The 14,061-nt window shown below is 33.6% G+C and overlaps 2 protein-coding genes across 14 annotated transcripts in view; one reads left to right on the top strand and one right to left on the bottom strand.

Annotated features, from left to right (window-relative positions):
• FAM227B (family with sequence similarity 227 member B) overlaps window positions 1–14,061 on the top strand; it is a 290,230-nt gene that overhangs the window by 172,500 nt on the left and 103,669 nt on the right. The window lies entirely within an intron of this gene.
• Window positions 1–14,061, bottom strand: part of FGF7 (fibroblast growth factor 7) — a 61,681-nt gene that overhangs the window by 30,558 nt on the left and 17,062 nt on the right. The window lies entirely within an intron of this gene.

The following is a 14,061-nucleotide window of genomic DNA, read 5'->3' as shown; positions in this document are numbered from 1 at the left end:
GCTTTAAGAATATATTATGGCTGGGTCCAGTGGCTCACACCTGTAATCCCAGCACTTTGGGAGGCCGAGGCGGGTGGATCACAAGGTCAGGAGATTGAGACCATCCTGGCTAACAAAGTGAAACCCTGTCTCTACTAAAAATACAAAAATTTAGCTGGGCATGGTGGCACACACCTATAATCCCAGCTACTTGGGAGACTGAGGCAGGAGAATCGCTTGAACTCGGGAGGCAGAGGTTGCAGCGAGCTGAGATCGCTCCACTGCACTCCAGTCTGGGTGACAGAGCGAGACTTCATCTCAAAAAAATAAAATAATATAAAAAATAAAATAAATAAAGAGTATAATTATGGGGAATATCTAGATCTTGGAGACCTCTTCTAGTCTTAAAGTACAGATAAGTTAAGTGGAACCAATGTTTTCTCATTAGTAGGGAGTTCCACAGCAGAACTGAATTTACTTGAGTATATGCTGATAGGTAAATATTTTCTATAAACAGAGCAGGCATTCAATAAATATTGGCTTTTATTATTACCAGGATTTTTACCTAGGATGATATTAGTGTTTTTTCCTTTACTTTATAAATGATGTGTTTCTGGAATGAAACTGGAAAGGGGGAAAAGAGAAGAAAATGCACAAGAGAGACCCAGCAAGTGCCCTGCCCCCTATGAAACTTCTGGAAATCCATGGTATATTTCAGGGATTCCAATACAATTTATTTAGTCTGTATTTCTGATGACAAAATGCTAACTATATAATCTTCAATATGTCATTCACTCTGTATTTCTTTTATAAAAGTATGCCCCATCTATGTTGTACATTAACTAGAGGTAAAGCAGAGTTTCAAACCTACGCCTGTCTGACACATCTTTTCTGTTACACCACACTGCCTCCCCAGCCATATAAACTTCCTAGGAGATTTAAGGATTCAGTTTAAGAGAATATTAAAATGTTCTATCACATTTCAAGTGATAGAATAGTAGGACTTGGTGATTAAAAATGGGAGCTAGAAGAGATGGAGGAATGCAAGGCTTCCACTTTGGTCAACTGAGTGATGTCAGAACTCTTATGTAAAGTGTATAAGATAAGAGCAGGATTGAGGGGGAAGATCCTGAGTTCAATTGGGAACGTGCTGAAATTGAATTTCCTGGAGGTCATCAGGAGAGCTATCTAGTGACTATTAGATACGTGTAACAAGAGCTCAAGAAAAAGAAGAGACATGAAATTTCAGATTTCAGATTAAACAGCATATGGGTCATAATTGAAGTCATGAATCTAGATACAATTACCTTAGAATGTATGAGTAGAAAAATATGGTTGTTATGAGCAGAGTAACACATGGTCCCTAACGGTCATGTTGTCTACACTGAACTGTCCTGCATAAGAGCCACATGCCACATGTGGCTACTGAACCCTTGCAATGTGAATAGTTGGAATTGAGGTGTGCTGTAAAGGAAAAACATGCATTGGATTTTGAAGGACCTGTACAAAAAGAAAGAATGTAAAATATTTCATTAATATTTTTATACTGGGCCAGGCACGGTGGCGCATGCCTGTAATCTCAGCACTTCGGGAGGTGGAGGTGGGCAAGTGGCTTGAGCTCAGGCATTTGAGACCAGCCTAGGTAACATGGTGAAATCCCATCTTAAAATGAAAAATAATAATAATGAAAATATGTATATATTGTTATACTGATTGTGTGTTGAAATGATATATTAGATTCAACAGAACGTATTCAAATTTTAAAAAAAGAAAAATACAGTTGTTATTACAGAGAATATAAAATGGGAACCAAACATGCTACTACCACTTTTTGTTGACCTCAGTGCAATACTTTAGGATGATTAACTAAGATTATTTATAAACACTACATTTCCACAGTGGTAAGAGAAAGGAGAAAAGTGATTTATATTAGCAGTACAATTTTTAACTAGAGTAATTTTGTGAATTTGGGCCCTATGGAAGGAAAACCTTTTAAAGTGATAAAAATTTAAAGTGATAAAATCCTGACTTTGAAATATTTAAAATATAAAGAAATTTAGTTTTATCATCTTTTTGTTTATACCATAGTAAGCAAGGCATATAACAGCTAACATTTACTGAGTGCTTATATTATCCTGCAACCTGTGCTGTGATTCACATATACAGTATTCATTATTTTAATAATCTTGTAAGCACATAAATTAGATACTATGTCAGTCACCCAATAAAGAAACCAAGATTCAGAGAGATTAACTCATTTTCCCAGAAATAATAGGATTTCTCTCAAATCTCAGATTTGAACCCAAACTAAGGTCTCTTTATTATATTTCCTAAAGACTGCATCCAAAAGAGCTTTCTTTAAGGTAGTTGCTTAAGTTAAAAAAAAATAATAACTTGTAGCTGCATAAAAAAATCTGCATAGATCTTTTTATGAAGAACCAGAAAATAACATCCAGTTTCTCTGGCAGCTTTTTACTTATTAATTTGTTTACCAAACATTTTTTCCCAGAGCAAGTATAGAAATATATGTTAACAAGGGTTCATTTTAATTTTCACAGATATGAAATAGTAAGGTAACTGGAGTTTAAAATTCTGGTTGGGGCCGGGTGCGGTGGCTCACACCTGTAATCCCAGAACAGTGGGAAGCCAAGGCAGGCAGATCACTTGAGGTCAGTAGTTCGAGACCATCCTGGCCAACACGGTGAAACCCCAGTCCAGTAATATTTGTACTAAAAATACAAAAATTAGCTGGGCGTGGTGGTATGTGCCTGTAGTGCCAGATACTCAGAAGCTGAGGCAGGAGAATTGCTTGAACCTAAAAGGCAGAGGCTGCAGTGAGCCAAGACCATGCCACTGCACTCCAGCCTGGGCAACAGAGCAAGACTCTGTCTCCAAAAAAAAAAAAAAAAAAATCTGGTTGGTATTAAATCAAATTTTGAATCTATGTCAAGTAGTGATATAGGATATCATATTGAGAGAAAGTTTCTCGAATAGCATTTTTTCACTAGTTATTAAACACAGTCTCTCAAATTCTGAGAGCATCCTGGATCCTGGACTTACTGGAAGAACCACATGTAAAATAATTCCTAAGAGATTGCAAAGTGGGTCTTAGTTTTTTCCTCCTAGGCAAAAGATTTACTTGACCTCTCTTGATTGCTATATAAGTATTACTTTTAAAACTTACTTAACAAATGATTCTAAATAAAACTTAGGAGTATTAATCCCCAATAAAGGGTTCAAATTTAGAAGACATGTTTCATGATTTGAGACATACATAAAAATTAGAGTTAAGTTTGGCTTGTGCTGTGTTTCAGTTCATGTTTACTGAAATTATCAAGGTCAATGAATGTGTAGTCAGTACATTTAAAGGTGAATTGAAGAGGAATTGTAACAAGATTTAGAAAAAAATGTAAAGACTAAAATTTTAGTAAAGTTGAGATTTCAGAATTTAATCTCATTGTTGATATTATAATCTATATATACATATAGATTTAAGCAAACATATATACATATATGTCTGTCAGCAATGCATAGACTTCTCTGTAATTTTGAATGTTGCTTAAAAATATATACTATTCAACACTTTACAGAAGAAAAAATACTTTATCATTATGATACTAATTTTGTGCCTAATAAAACTTTTTTAGCTTTTATAATTTCTTCTCTCACAAAACCTTAGCCTCTATGGTATGTAATAACCTTAGCCCCTGTGATACGTAATATCAGTTTATAATGTCAGTTTATAAAATGGCTCTCTAATGGTGTGGCTGGCTAAGAGGAGGGGCTTAAAAAAATGGTATTCAGGATAGTTTTGAAGGGTCAGTGTAAGGGAAAAAAAATTATCTGTAGCAACATAATCAGTGACATAGGCCCAGAGAAATGAACTCTAGACAGTCAGGAACACAATAAAAATTCCAAGATTTGGAAGAAAGAGATAGCTTATATTGACAGGAAACTGCTAAAAGATCATGAGGAGGGAAAGGAACACACACTTCATCAGTTGTTCAATTGTTCTTCTTCTGTCACTTTAGTCTTGACATAGAAACTAAATTCACTCTTCTGCCATTGTAATTCCATTATTGTGAATTTCTTTACAGTGAATTTCCCTGTAAGAAGGCATGTTTATTCCACAACTCTGTTTTAATTTGTTTCTTCTCAGTCTTATGGATTTATACAACTTTGGCACATGCATTGCTGATCCATTCCTTATGGGCTCATGCAACCACATTTGTATGAATGGCAGCATCACAGTCTAGTTTGTGATTGAGCATGACATTTTCTTTGCATATGTCTGTGGAGTGTTCCCTCTATACATTTCTAAAAACCTGTTTTCCGACTCAGAAATTATAACATTAGAATTCACAGGATGACAGTATCTCTAAAGTTAAGTAATCTCAATGGATATCTGATCTCGTTTACATGTATCTTTATTTATAATTGACTGTGATATTGGGATGAAACTAACAAAATTTAAGAAAGGGAAAAGCAAGGCACTGTAAATACAAAAAGCAATTGCACAAGTATAGAAGTAAAGGAGACCTAACTTGGCAGCAATTCATCTGAAAGGGACCTGGACAAGCTTAAGATGAGCTGACAGTATGGCACATTTGCCTTAAACTATATTAATGGGAAGGCAACCTTGGCTGCCTTAATAGAAGTGTAAGGTTGCCAAGGAGGCAGTAATCTTGCTGATTCTGGCCCCACCCTGTGCAATTTGGAGCATTGCATTCTGGGTATCCTATTTTAGGTGGTATTCTTAGAGGACTGGTGGGTGGTGAAAATCTGAGAAATCATGTTTAAGTGTAATGGTTGAGTGAATTTACATTGCTTAGCCTAGAAAAGATAAGATTAAATAGAAATATAACTGTCTTTACTAAAATCACTGTCCTATAGAGGACAATTTGTAGGTATAGAAGTAAAAAACATTTACCGATTTATGGTCTTATTTTAGATTGATTTCATGATTGTTTTATTCCATATAGAAATAACTAGCAATAAATACTAGGAGCCCAATATGAGCCTATGCAGGTGGAAATTAGATAACAAGAAAAACTTAGACTTAGTAATGTAGTCTGAGATAGTGCTAGAGTGAGCAGTTCTCTACAGACTGAAGGTATCATTCAAGTCTCTGTTCGAATTCCTATCTGTTAGCCAGACCAGCATTTGAAATAGCCAAAAATTACTTATCAAGGGGATGAGTGCAGACAGAAAAGAATGTTATTTCTCCTATGAAAGTGGTTTTTTTAGTGGCATATCCATATTATTCATATGCAAAAAAAGAGCATGAGGAAAGGGGCTTAAACTGAAATAGGAGTAATTTCCCTACATATGAGAAAATATCCAACTGTTAGGGTAATATAATATTAGAATCGACTGCTAAGGAAAATTGTAGAGGGTTCATTCTTGGAGAGCTTCAAGAAAAGTTTTGCCAGTTACCTGTCTTGGGTTGCTTAGACTACTGGGTATTTGGGGGAGCCTTCCTTATCTTATCAGAGTGTGACTGAGAGGAAATTGACAGCCACATGTATTAAAAGCAACATAGTTTATTATATATATATATATATATATGTACATATGTGGATGTTCATCAAAAAATAGTATATGCTCATCAAAGAATATTTGGAAATCACTGAAAAAAAGTAAAGAGAATAACCAGAAATATCACTATTGTAATCTAGTATATTTATTTTTAATCGTTTTTCTGTGAATTTTGGTTAACTTAGGAGTTTTTTAAAACAATAAATATACTCTTTTAAAATTGCTTTTTAAATTTAAGCACAAGGAATTTACCCAGTCACTTTAATGAACAGTTAATATGCACTTCAGTTCCATATTGTGGTTAGTTAAAGCAAAGAAATGGAGAAAAGGAATTAAAAGAGTTAAATGGAAAGAAAGGAGAGAAGGGAAGAGAAAAAAGAATAAGGAAAAGAAAAGAAGGAGAAAAGGTAACAGGAAAGAAGACAAAGTTGGAAGGAGATGTAGAAAAAACAGAAGAGTTGGGGGGACAACAATACTGAAATGTTAGGGAGAAGGTTGAAAAGAAAGTTCTAGTAATTTATGATAGAGATCATGAGATAACCCTCATTCTTCTGGCCCTCAAATATGTTAGCTGTAAATAGGAGCATAGTATGTTGCTTCATATTTCTGTCTTTTGAAGTTCTGGTAAGTTTGTTATTTACTGATTATAAATCTGTATATGCTCTCGGACATTAAAGTAATTTCAAACTCTCAAATCAATAAGATATCTGGAGCAGCTTTTGAATGATGAAGTTCTCTGGTTGCAGAAGTAAAAGCTAGATCTTTAAAGGACAAGAGCCTGAGGATTCTACTTCTACCTTATATTAATTGGCATGAAAAACAAAAGGCAAACCTATTGTTTATTCAATTCGTTCTCATTCTGTGAACCTTGGATTTTATGTTTTTATGTTTTCTCCATCATGTTGGTGACCAGTTAGTTGAATTAGTTTGGAGCAAGCAGTAATGAGGACAAAGTCATTCCACATAAAAATTTCCTTAAGCATTAACAATTATCCATGAATAGATTGCATGTTTTACCCAAATCATCTTCTTCAAAAATGAAGGAGATAGCTTTGAAATCTATCAATTTGCATAAATTTACCAGAAAATTCACCTCACGCAAATACACCACTGATGGTGAACATGTATTTTAAACCTGACAAACAATACATCAATGCATATGCTACCAAGACTTAGTAATTAAATCACATTAAGATTGAGAAGCTCTTATTCTAGCATGATTTCTATACTAGCTGCCATATTTGACTCTTTTAATGCACATCTGGGTATCTAGAAATGTATGTTCCAAATCTGACTCTATCACTAACTAGTTCTGTGATCTTTGCTTACTTTTTAACCTCATAGAAGCTCAAAATGTATTTACCTCTAAGTAAAGTTCAAAGTGATAAGAGAGTATTTTGCCAGCCATGTTACAGAGTTTCTTAGTTAATATTCTCAAGCTCTTACAAGTGTCAAAAGAAATAACAATATAGTGCAAGATTATTTACAATGGGCCTGGTGGATTATATAATAACACTTTGTCCACCTAAATTATTATTACAAGGAACACTTTTTGAAAGCCTTATATCAGTGTAGGAAACCACAGGCTTGCATATTTGACCTTTAACATGATTTTATTCAGTGTTTAGGGTAACGTTAGTAGAATCACAGTCCATTTATTCAGGATGAGTTCCCGCACCCCCATATTCCAGTGAGTGTTCTGGTTATACCTGTCAAAATCTCTAGAAACTTCAGAACTTCCGGAGTATCTCTCTGCCTTTTATCTCTCCTGCTTTCTTGATATATCTGTGTATTGCTTTTCCTTCTCTTTAGTGAGCACTCCTTCCTCACTTCTCCCCCTGCTTGTATCTTTCTCCATTTACTTCCCAACATCCTTCCTTTAATTCTGTCTCTCCCATTTATCCTTGTTTTGTGCTATCTTCTCTTTTTATAATATGAAGTTAAAATATGTTTTGAAGCATTTTATCTGTTCAGTAGCTCTGTGTTACCACTTTCTTTGCACTATATTCTCCAGCTAGACAGGACAGAGATCCCCATTCCTCACTGTTGTCCTAATGTATCTGCACCTTTTTTTCACATTTTGTTCTCTTCTTTAAAAAAGCTCTTTACCCTCTATGAAATCCTCCAACCAATCCTTCCTTCAAGCAAATGCACCTTTACCAGGAAATTTTCGTTTCCCAGTTCTTCCATTCTGTCCTCTTTACCTCCTTAGGTGCACCCAGAAATATTCTCTTTCAGTCTCCTTATCACTCCTTTGTTCATATGAAACTTACTAGCAACTATCGTAACTTACCAAATTATTTCCTATGGCAGTACATTAAGGGTAAAAGTCACGTTGTTTATCTTTGTATCCATTATTACACAATGTCACCTGTACATCGAAGGTGCTCCATGAGTACTGAATTGACCTGCACTAATTTAAATCTTAATGAACTAGATCTAATTGCCCTTTGATTCCATGTAACATTCAGTTAAGATTTTCTAAGATGAGTGGCTCTTAGCTTAAAAAGAAAAAAGTGTTCCCATATTTATCAATGGGTGAAGCCTTCCTCAATGAAAATTGTTGTCAGCCTACTCCCAATTATAATACACTAATTACTTTATCTTTACTTAAAAGGTAGTGAATTATTTAATAAAACATTGTTATTTAGAAATACACCATAGTTTTAATGTACAAGAAAACTAACATTGTAAATATGTCTATTCCAGTAAGGAAAAAATTCATGAATTTATATAAAATTATAATGTAGATGGGGAAGTCTGATACTTGAGCATTTTTAACAAGAAATTATTAATGATAGTATAGATACATTTGTCTAGTAAACTTTCTATCTAATTTCAAATGATCATACTAAATTTTAATTTGAAATTATCTGATAATTAGAATCTGGTGATAAGAGAGTTTCAAATACACTCTTTTACTATTATTTCTTGGCTAACATGAGCAGGACTTTAAACAGATACCTGCAGTTTTTAAAAACTGGACAGCTATTATCATCTGAACTTGATGGATCATATACTTTTCTATATTTTATTTTATTCTTTCAATTGACATAATAATTGTACATATTTATGGTGTACACAGTGATGTTTTCATATATACAGTGTATAGTGATCAGAGCTGGGTAATTAGTATGTCCATGATCTAGACATTTATCTGAACCAAACTAGTAGAAAATTAACAGAATATAAAACAGCTTAAGCAAAAGGTCCATTTGTTTTGGATAAAAATGTTCTAAAGAAAAAACAATAGAAAACTTACATTTCAAGTGGGAAAAATGTCTAGAGAGGAAAATTTAGCATGGTAAAAATAAGTTTGCCACAGGAACAGAAAACCAAATACTGCATGTTTTCACTTATAAGTGAGAGCTAAACATTGACTACTTATGGACATAAAAATGGCAACAATACAAACTGGGAACTACTAGCAGGAGGTCGAGAGGTAGGCAAGGGTTGAAAACTTAACTATTGGGTACTATGCTCAGTACCTGGGTAATGGGATCATTCATACACCAAACCTTAGCATCACACAATATACCCAAGTAACAAACCTACACATGTACTCCCTGAATCTAAAATAAAAGTTGAAAAAACAACAACTATTTTAAATTATGAAATTTTAGTCTGGAAAGAAAAGGATTACAGAGGATATGTCTGAAATCTATATAATAATTAGGACTTTAACCAAATGAATATGAATTCATATATGAATATATGAATATGAATCAGAATGAATATGAATACATGAATATTTGTTCTAAAGTATTTTATTTAAATTTGCACAGAAAGCTTCTAATTACCAGTATTCTGAGATGTGATAAAAACAAAAAAAGAGAGGCCAAACTTTATGCATTAGGTTGTAAATTTATTTTTTTTAGCTCAAAGTATATCACAAAAACATTGATTCAAGATGGCTTAAATTTATTCTTGAATGATAAATTCATGCAGAGTATTTAAAAAGCTGGAGATATTTGCAGTTTATTTCTAGCCTTTGAGACAGACCACGGAAGATATGCACAAAGGGTCTTTGGTCTGCAGTCAGCAACAGAATATTAGGCTAAGAAGATTCCTGATTCAACTTAGATCTGCTTCATTAGGCTTCATTAGATACCAAGTTATTTCAGCTTGAGATAAACCTTATGTTCTCTCACACACATAGCGTTTTAACTGAATGTAATTAGACCCACGTACTACAACCTATTGATGTTTTGAAGCAGATAATTTCAATGTTATTTCTTTGTCTACTTACTTTTTATCCTAAAAAAGTTTTTAAAGACAAATATGTGATCATCTATATTCTTTATTTTTTACTTTTTCATACTATAAAACAGAATCTGTTACTGTTTAAACCAACTTTGGTTCCCTGCATTTTCAAGTCTTTTCGTAGTAGCATGTTTTACTGAAATGTTAAAATGTTAAAAAGAATAAACACTGGGCTAAATAGCTGGATTGTGGCCTTCCATTCTCCGTTTTTTCATTGTCTTGAGAGCAATCATAAATCCTGATGAGGGAGAATGGATACTATAATGAAAAATTAAATAGTACATATGGTTCTCATTGATGAGTTTTCTGCTATCCCAGCAATGCCACTGCCTACCCCGGCGTTGCTTCCAACACTTCCCTAAGATCCTTATAAGAAAGGTGACCTTGCATCCTTGTTTGCCCAGCACAATCTCAGTTTACACCTGGTATCCTGATGTGTTTATTTACAGCACAATCTTTTACTCTCAAAAGTGTTCCAGTTTGGATGATAGATTATATGTAGAAGCATGACGTAAATGTTTAACAACTGACTCTCAGGGGAAAAAAAGTGTACATATATATGCACACATAGTTCATTACAAATTCTACTGATATAAAGGAAGCATAGCACACAAGCATATAAATAATAAAATATAATACTCACAAAATGCTTTCACTATTTCTGTTTTTCTGTGAAGCCAAACTGTGGTTGTAATAGAGGAACAACTATAGTTCTGACAATAATATTTGTTGATATTTTCATTTATGTTAATAAGTAAGAAGAAGGCGAATGAAGATGTATATTAGAACTTCACTCACTTCTCAATGATATAAGTGACTTCTTTGCTGAATTAGATCATAGTTTTTAGAGATACTAGAAAACTATTTTCTCATTTTTGTTCTATTCACAGTGAAACAGTTATAGACGCAAAACCTTAAAGTTTAATCTACATTATTAATATTTTTTGTATCATTCGCTTAAATGTAGACCATCAGCAAAATAGTGAATCAAGCCCTGATTTGTAGCATTGGCCAGTTTATGTGGTATAGGTGCTCTTGTCATAGTTGGGTCCAAGCTACCAACAAAACATCACTGAACAGAGTTGGGAAGAAATATACAGACACATACCATTATCTAGTATTTCCATCATATAAATACATTAGAAATAACCTCAAAAACATATATAATAGTAAAGAAATTCAGTAGTAAAGAGTTTTGAGTATTTATTACTTTTCTTTTAATGTAATTTATTTCATTCTAAGTTTATGTAATTAAATGTTTAATAATGGCTGTATTTAACAAGTTTACAAAATTTTTGAAAATTTAACAATTGGCTCTCATGGACCAGTACAAGTGGCTTCAGCAGACCAACGAATATGGTCACCCTACTTATAACTAATCCCATATATTGAAACATTCATTGGCTACATATTTTCAAACACTTAATATGTGCCAGGAATTGTGCTAGTTTGTGAGATGCAATACAGCAGAGTTCAAGATAGAAACTATTTCTGCCTTCACACGATTTCCAACAGCCTTTGACTCTCCCATTTCCAATCTCTTTTTCCTAATCAACCTAATCATTAGTGGTGTGAGCAGCACATATTTGGTGGATTGTAGTGACTTAGTAGGGATGTAGGTGTCGTGTGGAAGCACAAACAGGGAATTAAAAAGAAGAAAAGCCAATGGTTGGGTATTTGAAGTGTCTAGTGTAAATAGTAACAAATTAGAACTGAGCTTTTTCTGTCAAATGTTTAAATAACCATGCTAGTAGATTTCGTTTACCTGCAGCTTTATAATGGCAGGCAACAATAAAAGACACTGCATTCATGTAATTAGTGAGTAACTACTCTATGCAAAACACTAGTCTAATGCTGAGATGGGAGGTGAGGGATAAGGAAAGGAGAGAGAGTAATAAGGGAATTGGAAAAGAGTTGATATAATAGATGGAAAGACCTATAATACTTCCAACTCCTCGTTCTAAAGTCTAGGAGAATACAATAATCTAAGGAGAAAATCATAACAGTAATGCCTTATATTTGTATACTGTTTTACAGTTCTCACATTTTACCCTCACAAGGTACTCAGCAATGTGCAGGGGTGGACTGAAATGGCCAAGGGGAGCTTCATGGAGAGTTGAGATTTAATCTGGGCCCTGAAGAATGGGTAGATACTGAAAAGAAAAATTCTGGTCAGTATTGTCATGCAGAGTGAAAAAGTATGGATGTTTATAGTCTAGGAAAAATAGTGAATAGATTGGCTGGCTAGAATAGAAACTTTCCATTAGCAAACAGTAGAAAATAAGGTAAAAGAAAAAAACGAGCCAAATGATAGAGTTTCTTAATGATGAGCTGAGAGAAGCCTTACAATACCTTTATTCACTGAAGTTTTTATTGCTTCTTACTTAATTCAATTACTTGAACACATTATTTCCTGATGTACTGGACACTATAATGGATCTTTTGATAAAAAGATGAAAAAGAAAAGTTCCCTGCCCTCAAAGAGCTCTAGCCAGACAGACATATACAAATAATTATAATACTTGAGCACTACACAAAATGATAAAAATAAATGCATAAGTACAATGAGAAGGTTGCTCCCTCCTCCTACTGACCACTGAGAAACACTGTATGTGATTAGTCATGTGACTGATAGGAATTCAATGAGATAATACATTTTCTTTAAAAACTTTACACAATACTGCTATTAAGAATAAGAATTATGAAAAATGTGTAATAAAATAAAGAAGAATTATGAATAAAATAAAATAGTATTATAATCATTAGCATTGTTATTTGAGAGGCTGAACATATGAAATGATGTGGAGCCCCTGAGAAGTACTGCTGTGGTGAATCAGAAGAAAATTATATCATGTCATGAAATGCACTCTCCTTTTCTCTCTGTATATGGAAATCCTAACTAATCTTTATGTCCCACTTTGTCTGTAATGATTCCTGGTCTACTTCAATCCTCTGGAGCTCCTGTTGGAACTGTGGCCAATAGCATATGATTTAGCATTTAATGTCTCTCTAATTTTATTTTTATTTTACTTCATCTTGTGTTGATATTAGTTTTATTTCTAAAATTGGATTCTTAGAGGCTGAATCCAAGACATATGTTATGCTTCCTAATCGTTGTATCCCCTAATGAGCCTATAACACTGCAGACTTAAATTGATGCTAAATAAGTATGAATTGAGTGTTTAATTTGAAAATCTAAGTCGTGGGCACCCAGGCAACATTGGCAGTATTGTTTGGTGAGGCCTCTGACCTCCTTCTGCAGTCTCTTCCACTTCTGTATTCTCTTCTCCTTTCAAGGTGATCTCATGTTCTCTGTGTTCTACCCAATCAAAACCCACATTCAGGAAATTATCTTATTTACTCATTCATTTTAAAGGTGTAAGCTATTCATAAGTATTTAAGTGTTATGTTTTGGGGGTAATTTACACTTTGAAAGATAAAACATTAAGCCAAAAAGAATGAATCTCTAAGCAGTAAGCAGGTTGAGTTTTCTTGTTACAGTTTTTTGAGTCTAAACCAACTTATAACCGGTATCATCTTGATAGAAAACTTAAAATGTTAAAATATTAGAATGTTTAATAATACCTCAGTAATCAACTTCAGAATGTTATATAACAAAACAGCTCAATGGGTGGAAAGAGCATTGGCTTTTCATATCTTTAGAGCCCTGAGTTCAGGTCCTGACTCTCGTGTTTAGTAGAACCAAACCACTCTCTGACTGTCAAACTGAACCTCATTTTCCTCATTTATAAAATGGAATTAGATGAGAGAAATCATGTAAAGCACCAAGCACTGTGCCTGACAAATAGTTAATACCCAATAAAGAGAAGTTCTTATTCCCCCATCTATTTATTTAATAAATATTAATGCATTAATTTGGTTAATTTTATTTTAGCTATATGACTGTACAACAGTATGTTCATTTTAGATAATTTTATGTAAATAGTAGGACATTAGTTTCAATTTCAGTTTCAATTAAGTATTTGGTTTTCTATTATAGATGGCCAACTATAATCAATTTGCTGATCTCTTTTTCCTATATATATAAACATTGGCTTTTCACTATAGATACTTTGGAGCAATATTCTGCCCCTCTATGATGACTCTTTTACTTAGAAGAAATATATCAACTTTTTGACATTTGGTGGGGGAACAAAAGGGGAAATGATCCAAATTGTAAGAGTGTATAAACAGAAGGAAATCAGCTAAGCTTTTGGTGTTACAAACCACAGTAATAATGCATATTGTTTACACAGTGGGTTTAACTAAAAGTATGCTGGA

Source organism: Pongo pygmaeus, chromosome 16, assembly GCF_028885625.2.
Source record: "Pongo pygmaeus isolate AG05252 chromosome 16, NHGRI_mPonPyg2-v2.0_pri, whole genome shotgun sequence".
Classification (NCBI taxonomy): Eukaryota; Metazoa; Chordata; class Mammalia; order Primates; family Hominidae; genus Pongo; species Pongo pygmaeus.
Note: the sequence above shows the minus strand (reverse complement) of the source record. Positions and strands in the feature narration are given on the sequence as shown.